Below are 21,704 nucleotides of genomic sequence, written 5' to 3'. Positions count from 1 at the left end.
GTTTACAGTCAATGTTACAGAAACCCCATTTTAATTTTGTGGAACCACTGAACACAAATGAATTAAGATCAAGCATGAATAATTTTTTACTCTTATATAATTGATTACATATACAGTACATCTAACCTAAACCCTCAAACTACAATGTCTAAAACTAATATGAGTAAATTAAACTCATACAAGAATAAATACGCTGCTGAAAAACTATCATGAATTCCCATGCTGGTCAGTCCGCATGGTTTTTCTGGTCATGCTCTTTGACTAAGGAAGCCTTGCTGATTAAGGAACACCAGCACACCAGCATCCCCTGATGGTATTGTCCTTCTCATCCTGTCATATTGCCTTTTTTCATTTAGTTTTGTTTCTCTATCCCTCCCATTTGTTCACCATCTCCCTCGTACAGATCTAACATTATGAAAGCCCTCTTTACCTCCTATTACTGTGATTGTACCAGATATCTCCAATGATATTTCCATTCTGCCATTTAAATCATGCAGAGATCATTGACATTTGGTGGGCTTGCTAATACCCTGGGTTCTGCCACTCCCTCCCCAAGTTGTGATGGACCCTTAAGGCAAAGCAAAAACCTCTAGTTAGCCTTTTCATTTTATCTATACTTCTGTCATCACTCCACAATTTTAATGAGCAAAAACGACACTCATTTTCCTGTCCTACTCTATACAGGCTGATGCCATGCTTTTTTTCCTTCCTACTTTCATCTAAGAACAGAATTTTATCTCCACACATGTGGGGAAAAAAGACAGGAGACCTGTGAGGATGCCATGGCTTGTCTCAGAGGATGTGTGTTTGGGGAACACAGAAAGAGCAGGGCTGCAGGTCTCCTTCCAAGCTCCTAATTACTCTGTAATTCTTATAAAAACTTCTATCATTATTATTGGCCCCACTCAACTTTATTTGAGGCCTGTAAATAAAGTATGATTATTCAATAGAATGTGCTAATTTATGCAAGCGTTAAGATAAAAAAATATATAAAATATATTTTTATATCAAATAAGCCCAAGAGAAATTAAACAGAATACGTGTGAAAATTATAAAAGCAAAAACTATCTGAAAATGCAAGAAATGAGCTGTTGCTTTAGAACACCTCATAATAAATTAAATGCAAATAAGAGTATAAACTTCAAATAAAATGCATTTTTATCACTTACAAGTGTGTTCACTGTTTACAAGAACACGTTAATGAAAGCAACCAGTGTTTGATGCACATTGTCTTTGACTATGCTGCACAATCCCATCTTATTTGCATTCAGTTTCCACCAAGGTCATGTCTGTAAAGTTAAGCCTCAGCTGCTGCAAAGGACTTCACGAACATCTTTAACAAACCCACAAAAATGCAGGTACCCTGGGAAACTGCAGCAAGCAGACTGTTTGTATAATAATATGTTTGAGCACAGACTTTTCACATTTCACACTGAAACATGGATGACGGCCCTTATTAGAACTGTCTGGTGTTCCATGCTAATTTATTCAGACACTGAAAAATAAAATCTCACGCTGAGTCCAATGCGACCAGTGTTGCAAAACGAGAAACCAAAACAAAAGCAATAGATGCCATTTGACAGACAGACAGAGACAGACAGACAGATGCAAACAGACAGACAGACAGGCAGGCAGGTAGACAAACAGATGATTTACTTATTTATTTGACACAAAGTGTATAGACAAATTAGATATGTCAGATAAGCTTTTACTGTTAACTGCATAACTGCAAAAGCATCAAAACATCAGGTGTTTCATCATTTAAATTTTTATGTTGCCAAATCCTTCATGCCTTGATGTTCAAAGTATCTGCCAATATCCCTGTCCATAAACAGTATTTCTATTCTGCCCAACAGTACCACAGCCAGCTTCACGCAGACCCAAAATGCACCATGGGAAGTATCCATAACCGCCTGTCAACTGTATGACAAATGGCTCTGGAAATGAATGAGAGGATCAGCATGCCGATACTGCAGGCAGGGAAGAGTAATTAAAAAGCCTCATTACGTCAAATATTTGATTATGTGCAACTCAGCCTCGAGTTTTGTAATGATGCAGGGACCTCAAGGGAGTCTATCCGGGAACGAATGAAAGAGGGAGAGAGGACAAAGAGAGAATATTCTCCTGAACATTCAGCATCAGATAATATTATTCATGAACTCGTTAACAGGTTTAAATTTAATTTAGAGCCCTGTTGATTCTCAAACACACATATCTGACGAAAATAAGACCTAGCGTTTGATAAGTGTGCAGTTTCAGTGTTGTTTGGAGAAGTGAGATCTCCTGATTGGGATGTCTGTGCTCTGCTCCGCTGTCCTCGCCCCAGCCAGCCTTCCATGCTGTACATATAAATCCTGACAAGGGTGTCAATATGTCAATGCAAATGGCCTGCGTAGCACCTCGCCTGCTGTACTGGGCCCTGCTCCAGCAATAACACGGAGACAAGAGAGACAACCAGTGTGTGCATTCTTGTACTAGAAAATGTTTACAATTTAAATATGCTGCTACAGCTTCTATTAGGTATGTTACCTATAAAGGCAGTGGGTCATATAGCCCTGTATTAATCTAGAAACATCAGATCAAATTGGTTAATGATATTACATGTGGTGTGGTGGTCAAGAGTAGGAACTCTCCTTTCAGTTGGCAAGGCAACGCCTTTAGTCCTCCTTAATATATTCCTTGCTCTGTCTCAGGCTTCATCAGAGATGAAGGGGCAGGGTGGACGTGTCACATGACTGCGGTGTCTGTAATACTTCAGGCTGAAAACACAAGCCTTTTGCCCACAGGCTTCACAATTTACAGAACAGGTAATGAGATAATGACGCATGTCTAGGTACTTACAGACTGATAAATAATTCTCAGACAGTTTAGCATTCACTCTGTGTACAAATTTTGATATAAAAAATCGTATTATATATATACCGTATACTTATATATATATATATATATATATTAGTGATGCGCAGATGGCAGGTTATATCCACGGACGCTGCGGATAATCCACGGGTCGGGTAATAAAAAATTGCATTCTGATTATTTGCGGGTGCATCGCAGGTGGATAAGATAAATCATTAATGATGCAAATATTAACTACATTTTCTAAAATATGAACGTATGTTAAATAGGCTACAGAAATTGAATAAACTGTAAATTAACATATAAAAGTTATTCAACAAAACATTATTTAGTAGAGCAGTTAGGGATTTTCTCTGTCTTTTGTTGTTTGATTAACATTAATGACAAACGGCACAATTTTATTAGGCTGCTGTCACAAGACCTATTTGATGGATCCAATACTGATACACATGTGTTTTCATTCGCAACTGTTTACATTAACTTAAAACAAAACCGACCATGCTTATGAGGATACTCGCCAGGACGACCATTTTGATGTCATTTTGTGTGTATTTGGCCACTTAAGTGCAACAAGCGTGTGCTTTGGATGTCACTGTGAGCGTACAGAAAAGCACCTCTGGAGAGCGTGAGAACCGAAAGGCTTAAAAAGACGTGCAAATAATAAATTTTTTGTGATGATGCAATAATGACCGATTAGGCATTTGACAATTCTGTCAACTGTACCGAAACGTGAGCTAAAGTCTTGTATCGCAGCGTGCAGCAGCTCTAGATGCGCCGATGTGTCACGCTGTTTTCAAATGACCGATTTCATCTGATGGTTTGTGTGAATTTATTTACTCATCTAACCTACACACTATACTGAATAAATGTTTTGCAGTAATTTCTCTCATTTTAAAGTCGAAAGCTGCGCGAATGAGTAATGCGATAGATGCGCAATCCCGCACCGAAATTCAGGACCTGATTAAACAATTATATTGTACAGAGAAACATGACTTTTCCTAAACTTTCTGGGTTTATTTATTTTTTCCAAAACTTTCCAGGCCTGGAAATTGCTGTTTTAAAATTCCATGACTTTTCCAGGTTTTTCATGACCGTATGAACCCTGAATATGACGATCGGGTGCGGTTATCTAAATCATACAAAAATAGGCTGGCAGGTGCAGTGGCGTGCACAGGCCTCCGGAGGGGCAGGGGCGAAATAGCGTTACAAGGGCACAATCGCGGAATGTAAAAATAAAACACTATGTAGATTCCTATTAAAGCAACTGTATTAAAGTTTTTCGGTCAATAGTAGTGAGCGATGTTTCTCTTTGTGTTTGGTGTTTTATTAACATTAAAAGAATAATTCACCCAAAAATAAAAATAGTGTTATTTTTATACTATCATTTACTCACTCAAAAGTTGTTTTAAACCTCAATAAGTTTCATTCTTCTGATAAACATAAATGCTCTTTTGAAGAATGTGGAAAACCAAACAGTTGCTGGTCCACAATGACTTCCATCGTATTTTTTTCCTACTATCAAAGTCAATGTGGACCAGCAACTGCCCAACAAACACATAACGTTCCCCTAACATTCCCATTTGGTTCCCAGTTGGTTATTTTTTGTGAACCAATTAAGAACGTTTTAGGAACGTTCCCTGTAGGTTCTTTTTTTAATAACCTAAAGAGAACGTTCCCAGAACGTTCCCTGCAGGTTATTTTTAGGTTTAATTTTATAACCTAAAAATAACCTTCCCAGAACGTTCCCTGCAGGTTATTTTCAAGTTTCAATTTTATAACGTAGAGAAAACGTTCCCTGCAGGTTATTTTCAGGTTTATTTTTATAAACTAAAGAGAACGTTCCCGCTATGTTCCCTGCAGGTTATTTTTAGATTTGATTTTGATTTGATCCCAGAACTGTCACGAATCCGGTTCGTGGTCTTCCGTTCACTCGCCATCAGAGGTCGCTCCTCCATCATATTGACTCTCACACCACACAGACTGTTACATATTACCCTGGACTGCATTTCCCATCATCCATTGCACTAAGTACACACAGCAGTCTCAATCACTCGCTCACCTGAAAGCTATTACACTCACTATATAAAATACACTCAGACCCTGCTTTAGTCACCGAGTATTGTAAGCACTTATTGCTACCCTAGTTAATAGTTTCTTTACGGAGCCTGTCTTAGTTTTCATAGTCTTTGTCATAGTCTTTAGTCTTGCCTTGCCTGTTTCGGATTGTGTTTTCCCATTCCTGGATTATTGTTGTGTACCTGGATTATCTCTGTTTGCCTTGCCCTTTTGGATACTGTTCGCCGATCGAAGACCCACGCTTGTCCTAGGATTACTCTGTCTTGCCTAATCTGTGACTGTTTGCTGTGTATCGACCCATGGCCCTCTTGTTCTTCTAAGGATTATTATTATATATTTTTTTTTTGACTATCCGGGCACTTTTGGGAGCCTTAACGTGCTCAAAAACTCTTGAAAATTGGCACACATGTTGGAATCCACGGCCATTAGGACGCCGCAGAGGCTGGGACCCAGGCGTGGCACGGGGGCTCTACAGCGCCCCTTGGAAAACTGTCAGAAAACTTGATGTATAGCTCACACATACTTGCACGTTGTCATGAATCTGGTCTATGAACTTCTGTTTACTCACCACCAGAGGTCACTCCTGCATCACATTGACTCTTGCACCACACTACTATTGCACTTCACCCAAGAACTACAATTCCCATCATCCATTGCACTGACTTCTAGTGTTTTGATTCTTGCCCGTGTTTCCTGGATTTACCCTTTGCCTTGCCGTTTGGACTCTGTTTGCACCTCTCTTGGACTACTGCTCGTATACCTGGATTATCTCTCTGCCTTGCCCTGTTAGATATTGTTAGCCGATCGTCGACTTTCGCTAGCCCTAGGATTGCTCTGTGTCTTGCCCGTACCATACCTGTTTGCCGTTGTTTGACCCTGCCTGTTTATTGACTATGTTTATAAATAAAAGCTTGCACTTGGATCCGCACGTCTCACGTTTTGTTCGCCCCGTTACACACGTATTCATATGAAACTCGGCACACATATAGAACTCAATGAGCCGAACAACTTTCACACTGCATGTCATAGGCTCCGCCCAACAGGAAGTCGGCTATTCAGGGCTGTTTAAAAAGCGCATGCTCTGGAATTTGATATACTCCTCTGAGGATTTCCAAACGATTGCCACCAAACTCGGTGAACATGATCTCAAGACACTGGGGATGCTAAATTGCGAAGAGATTTTTGATATCTCGAACAGTTTGCCCATGGTGAGGCGATGAAGTTATGGCGAAAAATGAAAAACAGGAAATGCCTAATAACAGCCACATACATTGTCTGATTTTAATCAAACTTCAGTGGTTTGTTTGTTGTATGATGCCGATCGCATAGATGTGACTATTAGGAGTCAAAGTTATAGCGCCACCAACTGGCTGCAGGAAGTGTGTCATTTTCAAAATGCTTTGAATTCAGTATCTTATTTTTACTCGATTTGCTTCAAACTTCATCAGAATAAATGTCAAAACACGGCCGATGTAAAACTGTGGAGGGAATATTGATATCTAAAATTCTGTTGCCATGGCAACTTGTCAAACTTGAATTCTTTTCTGGGGATTTTGAGGCAGATAACATGTTTAGAATGTCATGAAACTCAACACACATATCAGTATTAATGATAGTTAGACACTGGAAAAAGCTCAAAAACGGGCGATTTAGGATATCTTGAATGGTGTTTTAATGGCAATTTATTAAAGTTACAGTAAAAAAGAGAGCACAATTTGTTTTTTATCTTTTAAGAGCAGCTTCCAAACACTTCATAAAAATTACATACACAGAACAAGTCATTCTGAGGAAATGTGATTAATTTCATGAATTTACAATATACTAATACGCTTCTGTGTGACGGGTGGGGGTGGGGGGTGGGTGACTGTGTGAGTTGAGTGTGGGTTGAGGGGCTGGGTGAGAGAAAGAAAGAAAGAGAGAGAGGGTCTGTTTAAACTTTTGATGCTTTAATAGTGGTTTTAAATGTTCAAAAAGTTTTCACCCTCCGGCTCTTAATGCATCATGTTTCCTTTTGGAGCATCAGTCAATGTTTGAACCTTTTTTTAATAGTTGTGTTTGAGTCCCTCTATTGTCCTCAGTGTGAAAAGGGGGATCTCATAATCATACAGTCACTGCTGGAAAGGGTTCAAATATGCAAAAGATGCTGGAAATAATCCTTTATAAAGCATTGTCCCAGCATTAATAGTCATTAGTAAGTAGTTCATAAATACAGCTATAAATGCCTTGTTCTTTATTTATAAGGCATATCTATTACAAAGGAGATTTAAAGGGTCAGTTATCTTCCTAAAATAAAAAATAAACAAACACAACACAGAAGGATACAAAACAGAAATATTTTTTCAAGATGCAAAAAATGAAACTGTACACTTGAATTTTTTATTTTATTTTATGTTTTACAATGAAGTTTCAGAGGTTTATTTTTCTTTTTTTATCAAGTGTACAGTTGTACGGTTTCATTTTTTACATCTTGAAAAAATATTTATGTGTTCTGTATCCCTCTGTGTTGTGTTTGTTTATCTTTTCTTTTTGGGAGATAAATGAGCGTTTAAATCTCCTGTGTAAATGCTTTATAAGGTATAAATAGTCCTCACTTTAGATGAGCTCACACAAATAGATGGCTGGCTACTGCTAAATGTTTTATAACTACCTGACTTAATCATGAATTATAGCAGGAATATGTGTTAATAAAGCATTTATTAACACACTGAGCAATTATTATGATGTGTCTAAATAATAAGATTTATAAATGTACATTTAAGTAGTTTATTAATAATTTACTTACACTTTATAAATGATCTTATGAACCACTGACAACTCCTAAATAACTGGTTTGTAAATAACGTAATAATTTAGAAATGTTAAATTGATCATTAATAAAGTATGAAAATACAATTATTAAACATTATATATATGCTCAAGAACAAAACATTTATAGCTGTATTTATAAAATGCTTACTATATTTTTATTTTATTTTTATTTAGTCATTTAGCAGACGCTTTTATCCAAAGCGACTTACAAATGAGGACATAAGAAGCAATCAAAACCAACAAAAGAGCAACAACGTGCAAGTGCTATTACAAGTCTTGGTTAGCCTAACGCAGTACAGATAATTATTATTATTATTATTATTATATATTTTTTTTTAAATAAAAAGACATATAGATCAAATAAAATTAGAATAGAGAGTGCTAGAGTTAGAGGGTCAAGTTTTTAGCCGTTTCTTGAAGATGGGTAAGGATGCGGCTGCTCTGATTGAGTTGGGCAGGTCATTCCACCAGATGGGAACAGTTAATGAAAAAGTCTGTGAAAGTGTTTTTGTGCGTCTTTGGCATGGCACAATAATGCGTTGTTCACTTGAAGAACGCAAGCTTCTAGAGGGCACAAAAGTCTGAAGTAATGAATTTAGGTAAAGGGTGCAGAGCCAGTGGTGGTTCTGTAGGCAAACATTAATGCCTTGAATTTAATGTGAGCAGCTATTGGTAGCCAGTGCAAACTGATGAACAGAGGCGTGACGTGCGTTCTTTTCGGCTCATTAAAGATTAATCTTGCAGCGGCATTTTGGATTAATTGTAGAGGTTTAATAGAATTGGCTGGAAGACCTGCCAAGAGAGCATTGCAATAGTCAAGTCTGGACAGAACAAGAGCCTGAACAAGGAGTTGTGTTGCATGTTCCGAGAGAAAGGGCCTGATCTTCTTAATATTGTATAATGCAAATCTGCAGGACCGGGCAGTTTTAGTTTACTAATGCCTATTAATGCTGGAACAATGCTTTATAAACGGATTGCCTAGTTACTAATACTTAACTAATGATTCATAGTGTGCAGTTATTATAAAGTGTTACCACGTTAGTTAATCAAAATGTTCATGTTAATTCACAGTGCATTAACTATTGTTAACAGATAAAACTTTACATTTTAATAATGTTTATAAGTTTTGAATATTAACTAACATTAGTAAACGCTATATAAATATTGTTCTTGTTAATTAATATAGTTAATGTTAGTAACTGAAACTTTATTGAAAGTGTTACAGAAGTTTTATGTATTGTTGTGTGTGTGTATGTTTCACACTCTTGATGGTTTGGATTAACCCTTTCATTGCTGAATCCCTCAAATCCAAACTGCCAGAGGGTTACTGTAATGCATGTCCTCGCTGTGCACCGTTTTCCTGATGCCACGGGGGGTGGCGGTTGCACTGACGGCTTGAGCCCGTCATCGCTGCTTGCAGCTTTAATTAAGTTTTATTTTTATAACCTAGAGAGAAATCGCAGACCGGGGGCACCAGACCGCAGGGCACTTTACCGTCGGACCTCAAAGGGGCAGGGGCTCGAGCCCCCCCTTGTGCACGCCACTGGGAGGGTGGATAATTTATTTGAAGCTGCGAATTCGGGTGATGTTTTAGCTCATCCGCGCATCAATAATATATATATATATTAGAGATGGTGCTACAAAATTAAGTTATTTCCAAACCAGTGTATCACTGTAGTGAGATGTTCTTTTTGTACATCATGAACTTCTATCTTGAGAACATTAGGAGACGGTAAAATCAGATTATTTACTAATACTGCATGATTATTCTTCAAAAATTCTGTTTCACAGCAAAAATAACACCACACACGTTTGGAGCCTAATAAATAATGACTAAACTTTCATTTTTGAGTGTATTACTCCATCAAGGAAGTCGAGACAAGGCTTCTTAAATGCAAATAGCATGATTTTTTGCTAACCAGAATCACCAGACACACCATACTTATCAACAAACTTTATCCAGTAGGTTTTGCTGGAGAATAGCATGATTAAGCTATAGCACAAGCTAGCAAAAACATAGAGCCAACATAGAAACTCATGCTGCACAGTGAGAAAAAAAGGTGAAAAATCAGCTTGCCCTAGTGGCAACGTTTAAGGCACCTTTGTACCTTGTCTACTCATATAGAGTGCATGTTAGTATACATTAAGGTGCTAATAAGCACCCTTTAAGGGTTAATGAGGTCAGATAAGGGTTAACTACTAAGATACACCAACCCAACAGATCAAAATGAACAATAATGATTTCATTCATTGTTCTCTGAGACATCGAAATGTCAAATAATTATATATATTAGTTATTATGAACATGCAATGCAGGAGATTTTCGATTATGAACTGTGCCACTGTGTATGGTGTATTTGTGCATGCCTGGGTTATGTTTTTTTATGTCTTTCTCCAGCATACAGCAGAAAAAGCTGAGTGCAGCACTTTAACCCACTGCTGTTAAGAGGAATTTAGATAGCAAATCAAACAATTAAATGGTAAATAATAACTGTCATCCTTCCATTCAAGTCATAATTAGGCATAAATGTTACAGACTGTTATAAACAAGAAGCTCTGATTGAAATTAAATGGCTCATTTTCAGAGAACGAGAGGCTGAGATGCTTTCCGGTATTCACTATCGACTGTTCATTGATTAGTCGCATGCTGGCAGTTTATAAGGGAAATGCTGATGCTTGTTGCACTGATTCTGCTCTATATTAATGTTGATGAAGCAAAATCACTGTAATAAATCAACCAGAGTCAATTTACCACTGACTCCAACCTGATAGGATCCCATGGGGCTGATTTCTGCCCCACACTCACACAAACACACACCACACACACACTCTTCATGCACCTGGTCTACCTATTTTTTACACTGCTTCCTAAACAGATGTGTTGGAACAAATGATAAAAGCAATTTTCTACATCAATCTGAGTTTTTTTTTGTCCAACCTAACCACAACTACTGTCCAAACTCTTCACTAGTGATTATGCTGTGAGGTGAAAGGCAGCAGACATTAATAACAAGGACAATAATATAATAAAATGTTTGCAATTTACAGTGGGGCAAATAAGTATTTGATACACTGCCGATTTTTCAAGTTTTCCCACTTACAAAGAATGGAGAGATCTGTAATTTTCATCTTAGGTACACCTCAACTGTGAGAGACAGAATATAAAAAAAATCCAGAAAATCACATTGTATGATTTTTAATTAACTACCATTTTATTGCATGAAATAAGTATTTGATCACCTTCCAACCAGCAAGAATTCTGGCTCTCACAGACCTGTTAGTTTGTCTTTAAGAAGCCCTCCTATCCTCCACTCATTACCTGTATTAATTGCAACTGTTTGAACTCGTTACCTGTCTAAAAGACACCTGTTCACGCACTCAGTCAATCAGACTACAACCTCTCCACTATGGGCAAGACCAAAGAGCTGTCTATAGGACACTAGGGACAAAAAAAGCCACAGCTATATCACCCTGCAGGCCAAGACCGGTTGCCCACTGAAGCTAAGCAGGGTTGAGCCTGGTCAGTACCTGGATGGGAGACCTCCTGGGAAAACTAGGTTGCTGTTGGAAGAGGTGTTAGTGAGGCCAGCAGGGGGTGCTTACCCTGTGGTCTGTGTGGGTCCTAACGCCCCAGTATAGTGACGGGGACACTATACTGTCAAAAAGCACCGTCTTTCGGATGAGACGTTAAACCGAGGTCCTGACTCTCTGTGGTCATTAAAAATCCCATGGCACTTCTCGTAAAGAGTAGGGGTGTAACCCCGGTGTCCTGGTCAAATTCCCTCTACTGGCCCTTGTCTATCATGGCCTCCTAATAATCCCCATCCACTAGATTGGCTCTATGACTCTCTCTCCTCTCCACCTGTAGCTGGTGTGTGGTGAGCGCACTGGCGCCGTTGTACTGTGGCTGCCGTCGCATCGTCCAAGTGGATGCTGCACACTGGTGGTGGTAGAGGAGAGACCCCCCCCACATGATTGTAAAGCGCTTTGGGTGTACAGCAATACACAATAAAGCGCTATATAAATGCATCATTCATCATCACCATTCATTCAAAATTGTAGACCTGCACAAGGCTGGGATGGGCTACAGGACAATAGGCAAACAGCTTGGTGAGAAGGCAACAACTGTTGGCGCAATTATTAGAAAATGACTGTCAAGATGACTGTCAATCTCCCTCGGACTGGGGCTCCATGCAAGAACTCGCCTCGTGGAGTATCAATGATCCTGAGAAAGGTGAGGGATCAGCCTAGAACTACACGGGAGGACCTGGTCAATGACCTGAAGAGAGCTGGGACCACAGTCTCAATGGTTACCATTAGTAACACACTACACCGTCATGGATTAAAAATCCTGCAGCGTGCGCAAGGTCCCCCTGCTCAAGCCAGCACATGTCCAGGCGAGGATGGATGGGGCCATGTATCGCAAGATTTTGGGCAACAACCTCCTTCCCTCAATAAGAGCATTGAAGATGGGTCGTGGCTGGGTCTTCCAGCATGACAATGACCCCAAACACACAGCAAGGGCAACTAAGGAGTGGCTCCGTAAGAAGCATTTCAAGGTCCTGGAGTGGCCTAGCCAGTCTCCAGACCTGAACCCAATAGAACATCTATGGAGGGAGCTGAAACTCCGTGTTGCCCAGCGACAGCTCCAAAACCTGAAAGATCTGGAAAAGACCTGTATGGAGGAATGGGCCAAAATCCCTGCTGCAGTGTGTGCAAACCTGGTCAAGAACTACAGGAAACGTCTGACCTCTGTAATTGTAAACAAAGGTTTCTGTACCAAATATTAAGTTCTGTTTTTCTATTGTATCAAATACTTATTTCATGCAATAAAATGGAAATCAATTATTCAAAAAACAATGTGATTTTTCTGTATTTTTTTTAGATTCTGTCTCTCACAGTTGAGGTGTACCTACGATGAAAATGACAGCTCTCCATTCTTTGTAAGTGGGAAAACTTGAAAAATCGGCAGTGTATCAGATATATATTTGCCCCACTGTATATATAACATCAATGGAGAAAGATGTTGTTTGCGTCCAGATGGTGTAATTGCCACATCTACCAGAAGGGATAACAGGGCCACATTAAAGGTCCCATATTGTCAAAACTGAAATTTCCTGTCTTTTTTCATGGTAACTGAGGTCTAGGGGCAATGCAACTACCATATAAGTTTCAAAACAATCAGTCCACAGTAAAATGCACACAGCCTGCATAAAGTAGCTTTGCTTTTTCATGAGCCCTTGTGACTTCCGTAAAAATGTGACGTCCGAACAGTCACCACCCCGAGCAACGCCCACCGTCCCATCCATCCTCCAGCCACAATTAATCACGACAATGTATATACACTTACAAATGATTATAAATCGTTGGTTTGTTGTTTTATACACATGCGCCCATACATTATTTCATACACAACATAAATGTCGTGAGATGCAAGAAATCTTTAGACGCACCCATAACAACAAAAGACCGCACTTTACTGAACCTTTTCTGATAAGAAGCGTGCGCTGCAAACGTTTCTGCATTTTTGACGATCGTTTCTGTCCAGTCCGCTCATTTTATCGCGTTTAACCACAGCTGTTGTCGGTTTTTTGTCTGGCAGTGGTAGCAGGTATGTGATCAAATTTCTAAATTGAGGCTGTGTTACGTCAATTCTGGCACCCAACATCACAACAATATTATATTTTAAGCTCCTTATGTAGCCGAATCTGCGCCATTTTTCCCTTTGTTTTGCTTCCAGCTTAGCGCGGTAACGTAATTGTGACGTCGGCCCTAACTAGTTACCTGTGGTTGGCCTGGCTGTGCGTCACACAGAAAACAATAGACCAATCAGAAGAGAGGCTCATGAATATTAATTAGACAAGCCAAAATCGACCTGTTCTTAGCAGAGCTCCTGAAAGAGGAGCTGAAAAAATATTGTGTAAATATATTTTTGGTACTTATACTGCAAATATATATACTTAAGTACATCAAAACCTAAAATAAAACTCCAGAAAGGTGTACAATGTGGGACCTTTAAACCAGCTGAACCGTGACCCTTGGGTTAGGACACAGCACTTCAGGGCATTGTCCTGCCAGGGCCAACTATTCAAACCAACAGAGCCACCTCATCCCACATCCCACAAGTTTGGCCTGGATGCTGAGAGAAAGAAAATTGCATGTTTACATGCTGAATATCCACACATATAGTCCAGCGCTCAGAATAGACAATGACTTTAGTTATAAGAGTTTCAAAGAGCCAGACCCCCCCAAAAAAAGTTTACAGATTTACAAACCATCAAGAGGGTTTGTTTGCAGTGAAAAAGCTTGAGATGTAAGCATAAAAAATACCTTTTTTGTTATTTAAAATACTCAACATTCATCACAATGTTTTCTTTTATGTTCCAAAGAAGAAAGAAAGTCTATACAGATTTGGAATGACATGAGGGTGGGTAAATGACGACAGAATTTAGATTTTAGGTGGAACTGCCACTTTAAAGGGGTCATCGGATGCAAAATTCACTTTTCAAGTTGTTTGAACATAAATTTGTGTTGGAAGTGTGTATACACATCCATCCTATAATGATAAAAATCCACCCAGTGGTTTTTTTTTAACATCTCTTTAAAATCCCCTCTCTCAAATCAGGCCATTCTGAGATTCCTGTCAGAATGAAATAGTTCTGTACAGGCCCCTCCCACGATAGTTTATTGACAAGGCCATCTTACCTTAGACCCGCCCTGAGTGAGCTGTCATCCGTCTGCCATTGTGTCGACTCCGGTGCAGGGAAAGACAAAAATGTCTCTGATTAAGCGATTGAGGTGTTTTGATGTAATAAAGAATAAAGCAGCCATCATTTACTCCTGACATCTGAGCCGCTGAAGATGCAGAGTATTAACGTTACTTTCGCTTTGAAGTGAATGCACCAATCCCCGATCTGCCTAAATACGTTTATGTTCGGACGAATCATTCGTGATCCAGCAGGGTCAGCAGAGCTCATTAGCATTTAAGGCAACATGGACTAAAAAAACGTCTTTTTTACACTACCATTGAGAAATTTTAACCAAAGTATGTTATAGACTTTTCATTAAGACCCTAAAGAATCATATCAACTTGTGGCAAATGGGCATCCGATGACCCCTTTAAGAGAGAACTGCCCCTATAGAGTGGTGGAACTATGATGTCACTTTGTAGGCGAAAACCCGGAAGCGAGTTAGCATTTTAGCACTTCCGGTTCCATCGTCCCAGAGTCAATGGGTTTTTTTAATGGGATTTTGGTTAAATCAATTAAATAAGGTCCGTGGTTCACACAGGCTCAAGGTACCTTCACATTTTATTCTACGACATAAAACCAATTAATAGTTTCCCGCATTTTGTCGTTCGACAATGTTTTTTTGCTTTGCCCCAAAATGCGACATGTCTTCGGAGGAAAGATGCTCATCAAGTCAAGTCAAGTCAAAGTTTATTTCTATAGCACGTTTAAAAGCAACAGAGTTGCACCAAAGTGCTGTACAACAAATACAAATACAATACAGCAAAAAAAACAAAAAACAATAGATCCTTAAGGAGGCATTATTCAAAAGGCAGGGAGAACAAATAAGATTTAAGAGCAGACTTAAAACTAGCTAGTGAAGGAGCGAGTCTCACATTTACAGGCAGACTATTCCAAAGTTTCGGGGCTGCAGCTGAAAAAGCCCGGCCACCCTTGGTTTTACAGCGACAACGTGGGACCGTTAAAAGAAACTGATTACTGGACCTAAGAGCTCTTTGAGGAGAATAAGCAATCAGAAGGTCACTGATATATTTTGGTGCAAGGCCCGCTAGCGCCTTGTACACATAAACAGCTATTTTAAAATCGATTCTGAACTTTACAGGAAGCCAATGTAAAGATGCTAGGATTGGAGAAATGTGATCCTTCTTAAAAAAGTTTGAAAAAGTTGTCAGAAGCATGGTGGTCGTGACGTTGAAGGCGAGCGACGGTAGTGCAGTACTTCGTTTATAGCCTATGTTTAGCTTTTTAGTTCTGGCGCTTTTATTTAGGCTTCAAAATTCATCAAAGTTATATTATTTTGTGAAGATTATTATCTTAATGGACAAAACGTGTAAGTTTCATGAACTATGATTGAACAGATCTTACTTTTTTCCCGATAATCCAAAATCCTATGGAAAAATCCTATTGCCTTTTTGTCGAGAGAATCAGTTTCATGCTAACAGCCGATCCGCATACAAAGTGATGTCTTAGTTCCCACACTCTATATAGAATGGCTTTCTGGTGGGAGACACATGCACAATTTACTTGCTCTAGCTGGAAATTGCCAAAGTAAACTGATAAGTTGTGTTTAAAAGGTATAGAAAAGCATAAATACTTCTGATGGATCTGACCAGAGTGATTGATCTGATTTCTGTGGGCTATTTTGCTAATATCATGCAGTGTGATAAAAAAAAAACTAATTACATCCTGTGGGTGTAAAATAGCACTTGAACTTTTTTTAGTAGTCTTACAATCTCTAGACACAACACAAGACTATTATTGGTACTCAGGCATTGTTCAAATACATAATAGTCTACATGAGTAAAAAAAGAGAACAGTCAATGTTAACTATATTAAACAGTTTTAACCTAGCTAGTGGATTTCAGTCATAGCCTGTGCAAATTAGGAAATTAGGGGTACCGATCACTATCGGCCCGATAACCACGTTGGGATGTTTGATCGGCGGTCTCTAAAAAGGCCAATCTCAAAAAAACGATCTCTAGCTGATGACGCGCGTGCCGTGAGAAGTTAAGCATGACATGCAGCGGCACCGTCTCAGTCTCTGTCTGACACGGGTGAAATAATTATAATGCTGAAGGTGAGGTACAATTCATATTTATTCATTAAATAACATATAAAGTAATTTGAAACTTTCTGTGAAACATCATTTCATAAACAGCCTGTGTGAATCACTGCGCTCACTTTCCATCTCAAAATGTGCAAATGGCTTCAAATCACATCGCATCTGCATTATAAGCAAGCTGCACGCTGCATAGTTGACACAGGAATTGTCACTTGCACAACTGAGGCAGTGTCGCTGTCACGTGTTGGTTTCCGTTTAGTTCCTGTTTGCCCTTATTTGGTTTTTCCTGTCCTAGTTTATGTAATCATCGTTTATTCCATTCACCTGTTTTGTATTAATCATCTTGTTTGCTCTTTTGTTCTTGATCCTTTATAAGTCCTCAGTTCTACCTTTGTCCTGGCCTGAGTTTAATGTTATTTAACGTTCATTAAAGGAAAGAGTGTGTTGATGCTACTTCGTTCTCGTGATCCTTTGTTTATTTTTACTACAACCACTAAATCCCGTAACAGTCGCATCATTACTAAAGTTTATACATTTATTTTCCTGTTAATTCTTGCCAATGTTTAACCATTCAGCACTCGCACGCTCTCCTAGAGACCGTGCGCTTGTGCACGCTCGCAGCGCACACACATAATGCCAGGTTCACATTACTCCGTTTGCAATGCGTATTTTTCCGCGCACATGTTAATGTATCAGAGCGTTCTGCTAGCGGTTGACCTCCGGTAGTGCGTTCCATGAGCAGCAGTGCAGCAGTGCAGAGATCGTTTCCACACCGAGCCTATCTTTGCTGTACTGCACGCACTGAATTAAAGTGACTACGCATTGTTTGCGGTAAATATGAACATGGATGGACACGAAAATTTAGTAATTACACCATAAATGCATATAAAGTCTACTGTGTTTCAGAGTCATCACATGTCGCTTTTTGGCTAGGTTTAAGGAAAAGAGCACTTTTAGATAAACAAGGCAATAATAGATGGCACTCATGGAGGTATGGAAAGCAAAGTTCTTTATAAACCGCAGGATTGCTTGTAATAAAGATTTGAACGCAAAAGTAAATTCAGTAGAGCTGACTGTTTCTGCCAGTCATTAGTTAATAGAATGTTTGTGATAACATAAGAAAAGTATGTTTTGCCACTTGCTTGAGCAGCTTAATATATAAATCTAGAAGTAGCCTAAATGCAAAAGTAAAAAGCATTGAATAACGTGTTTCTAATATTTATTGCATTTAAACACATCTATAAAGCTTGTATTACTGTAAAAGAAAAAAGAATCACAATGAAAAAGCATTTTCAGTAACACTGTTTGGATCTGAAATCAAAATAATGGATAAATGTTGTGTTTGTGGTAAACAGATGGATCAGTAGTGGACTCCTGTGTGAAATCAGGCATGTGCTGTGTGTAAGCTTTTCTGCAACAATTGCACAATTGTAAAAACAAAAATGTACTGGAAGATCAAACATTTAGGTGAGATAAATATATATTTTTGAAAAATATACTCCACCCCTCAAATTAAAAAATCCTCTCACAAGAAGGGAATAAGAGGGGAATTCACCCCATTTTCAAAAATGAAATTCAGGCACTGAATAAATGTCTAAAAATACTGATTGGAGTATCACTATAAATAATTCTACATGATAAAAAGATCGGTATCGGTGATCGGATCGGCAGACACTGCTTTCTGTGATCGGCAATCGTTTTCGGTCTCAAAAATCCTGATCAGAGCACCCCTAGTGCAAATGATTGCAAATGACATACCACACTAAGCTAAAATGCATGAGTATGATAATACTGGTCATTTCACCAGAAAATCAGTACATTGCTCGGTAACTCAATAGGATTTTCAGATCTCTCAATATTATTTATGTGGCTCCAGCGAGAGGCAGACACAATTTGTGCTCATCTGTGGTTTGCCGCTCACTGAAGAAGCCATACTTGTATGATTTATCTTACAAAATAACACAGTAGTGAGGTATTACCTCAGATGGTGAAATAAGGTAATGCCGTTTTATCTAGAAGGAGAATACCAGAGTTCTCCACCGTACTGTAAGAATTACAGAAACTCAGACACTTTGGACTCCCGAGATGGACAACACACACACAGTGCATTAACATACAGACATCTGTCTCCACATCCCACTGAGAGAGAATACAAGAAAATGCCTCTCTCACATATGCATCAGTTCCTTTTCATCCACTTCTCCCCTCACCCATCTCTCCTTTCACTCAGCTCACTCAGAATGGCCAATAGCAGAAATTTAATGTTCTGCATTAATGCAAGTGTTATTTACAGTCATGTTTGGTATCATTTGAATTGTCTCAGAGCGACTGGTACAATGGTCTCATTCTTATAAGAAGTAAACTAAAAGATAATACAAATCCTAAGAGTTCAGAGACATTTTGCATACTGTAGAGGGTGGAGCCCAACACCTAATGGTTTTCATGCAAATTACCTTCTGTCCCAAAAGGTGCCAACTTGGCTTGATCAAAGCAAATTCAATTGTTAGTTCCTGTCTCGAGTTTGGGGAATGTTTATTCTGGTCTGAGGTACTTAAAGAGAATGTGGCAAAAGGATCGGGGCGATTCTGTAGTCAGGAGCCCGTAGTGTAATACCTTACACTATGTATTTCTATAAAGTCAGGTATGCATTCTTTACTCATAGATTTATCTTTGAGAATTCGATGTTTTGTATTGATATGATTTGATCTCTTTGAATTGCTGTGGAATTGACATAATACATACAGTATTTACCTGACTGATAATAAATTGTTACATTTGACCTTATTCTGTTTTACTCTGTAATTATTGACTCTAGTAGATTACGTTGCATCCTTGTTAAAGACATGAGCAACCGAATGAACGAGTAAATATAAAGTCAAGAGTTAACTAGAATAATCAAATATCAGAATAATAAATTAGAAATGGACAAGCAATCAATTTGTATTTCAAGCTAAATACGAGGTCATAAAGAAATGGAGTCAGATTAAAGTTTAATTAAAATTGAAGAACTGTGCACATTTGGAAAGACCGAGCACGCAGGAAACCTTCATCCACCACCGGAGACCTTCCTTGGGCCGGATGGGTGGAGCCTTACAAAGTGGTGACCAGCCTCCGTGATCTCGCAACAGACGAGCAACGTCTTTCCAGCGCGAATTTCGCTTTGATTCTCACTGACGGAGAATATTGAGGTTTGAGCTTCTCCTTCCCTGTCTGCAACTGCTGCGGTAAGTTCCTTCATTTTACTTTTGTGTTGAGGGAAAGCTTTTTGCATCTCACATATAGACACATTTTTAGAACGGGTCGGTATACCCATATCTGTTTTAGACCGGAGCCGAAAAATCCGGTGGGCAAAAGAATTAGCTAGAAAACATGGCTTTTCAGGGACAGTACAGCAGCAGTGCAGATCAAGAGATCATGGGAATTCACGCCGCACACATAAAAAATATCCTTCTTCATTTAAACGATAAAGGATTAAACCTTACGTGGAAAAACAATGAAATCATATCCTGGTTTTTGGCAGGAGAAAAATTGACATCTAAATCAAAAGATAAAAAGACAACAGCTGCCATTGTCTACTTACTTCGGAAAAACGACCTAGAAACATTAGCCGAAAATGAGCGCATAATGGCGAGTCTCAGAGAAATTGAGAAAGCGCGTTCGGATGAATTACAAAAGCTTAGAGCACAGGTCGAGGCGTTTACATACGAAAGACAAGGTTGGGCAAGGAAAAGCGAAAACATGGCGAGAAAAATAGATGCGCTTCAGGAGAAACTCCAAACAGGCAGTAATTATATATCTGCTCTTGAAGAATGTTGCGACAATGTCGGATTTCCAGTGGCCGCAGTTAAGAAAGCAGCACTGGATGAGACTTTTGATCCTGATAAAAACAGCGATCATGATGTAGCCACATTAGAGAGTCAAACACGGAGAGAAACTCGTAACCGAGCTCCCGTTCAGAGACATGAACAAAGTCAGCGAAGTCCGATTATAACAAGAGCTAACGTTAAACCCAGCGAAAAGCCCTCCGCGTCAGCTAGAGTTGCTGTACTCAAAACCATGACAAACGCAAATGATGAAATAACCAAGATTAGCCGGCCACTAACATGTGAAGAGTGTTCAAAACATAAGCAGATCGTGGGAATGATGCCCAAAAGAGGGCCATTCCAACCATACTGGGAAGCACTGATGTTACAAGCCACAGTGTACAAATTAGAAACTAGAGATGTATGGCAAATCGCACCATTAACCATCCCGGAAGAACTCCGATCAAAATTAACCCCTCAAATGAAATCTGGAGACGTAGTCAAGCGAAACAATAATGAATCTGACGAGGCTATATATGAAAGATTAAAAAAGTCAGTGTACCTTACATGTTTATAAAAATGGTATGCATCATTAAAACATATGACAATAATAATAAACATTCAATCTCAATTACAAAGGTGTAGACATACATATAATTCTCCAATGCAAAGTCACCTAAGATTTCAAGGTAGTGATCTAAAGTGTGCTTAGGTACGAGAATGGAGATCCTGGATCCTTTGTAATTGTGTGTGTGTGTGTGTATATGTGTGTGTGTGTGTATGTGTATGTGTGTGTTATACAAGCTACGTCACATTCGATGGCATATTCAAGTTGTAAATTTTGTAGTTAATGAACAGAAGTGCCAACACTTCATATTTAATCATTTTGATAATATTTCTGTTATTAGTGATGTGTTGGGAAACCAGCGGGCCCTCTGGTTTGTCAAAACATCCCAATAACAATCAGAAAGTTTAAATCTTTTGAATTTTCATGTCAGATTTGACTCTGCATTCAGAATTATACATCATCGATTTGTGACAGTAGCCCTGCAGATGTATTATGTTTTCCATGAGTTGGTAGATGGTTGTAAATCATAACTATTATGTGTGTCTTTCTGAGACTGCCATCATGGGATTAACTAAGTCCTATGTGTGAGAATCTATGTGTTTCTGTCAGTGTGAAGATGGACAATAGATCTTTAGTGGGGTACCACATTTGGAATCTAAGCCATCATTGTTTTCTGTGGTGTGCAGTGTTCAGACTGGACAGTCTAGATGAGGTGATGATGCGATGGTGTAGATTTGTGTTCTGTGCTCATGTCTGGGAGATGGGTGAAGTCTAATCTATAA

General features: G+C 39.0%; 1 protein-coding gene across 1 annotated transcript in view; it reads right to left on the bottom strand.

The window, feature by feature from the left end:
* Positions 1-21,704, bottom strand: part of LOC306883602 (A disintegrin and metalloproteinase with thrombospondin motifs 2-like) — a gene marked incomplete at both ends in the record, with an annotated part of 179,512 nt that overhangs the window by 137,670 nt on the left and 20,138 nt on the right. The window lies entirely within an intron of this gene.

Source organism: Barbus barbus (genome assembly GCF_936440315.1).
Source record: "Barbus barbus genome assembly, chromosome: 17".
In the NCBI taxonomy this organism is placed as follows: Eukaryota; Metazoa; Chordata; class Actinopteri; order Cypriniformes; family Cyprinidae; genus Barbus; species Barbus barbus.
This window is presented reverse-complemented; position numbering and strand designations above follow the sequence as displayed.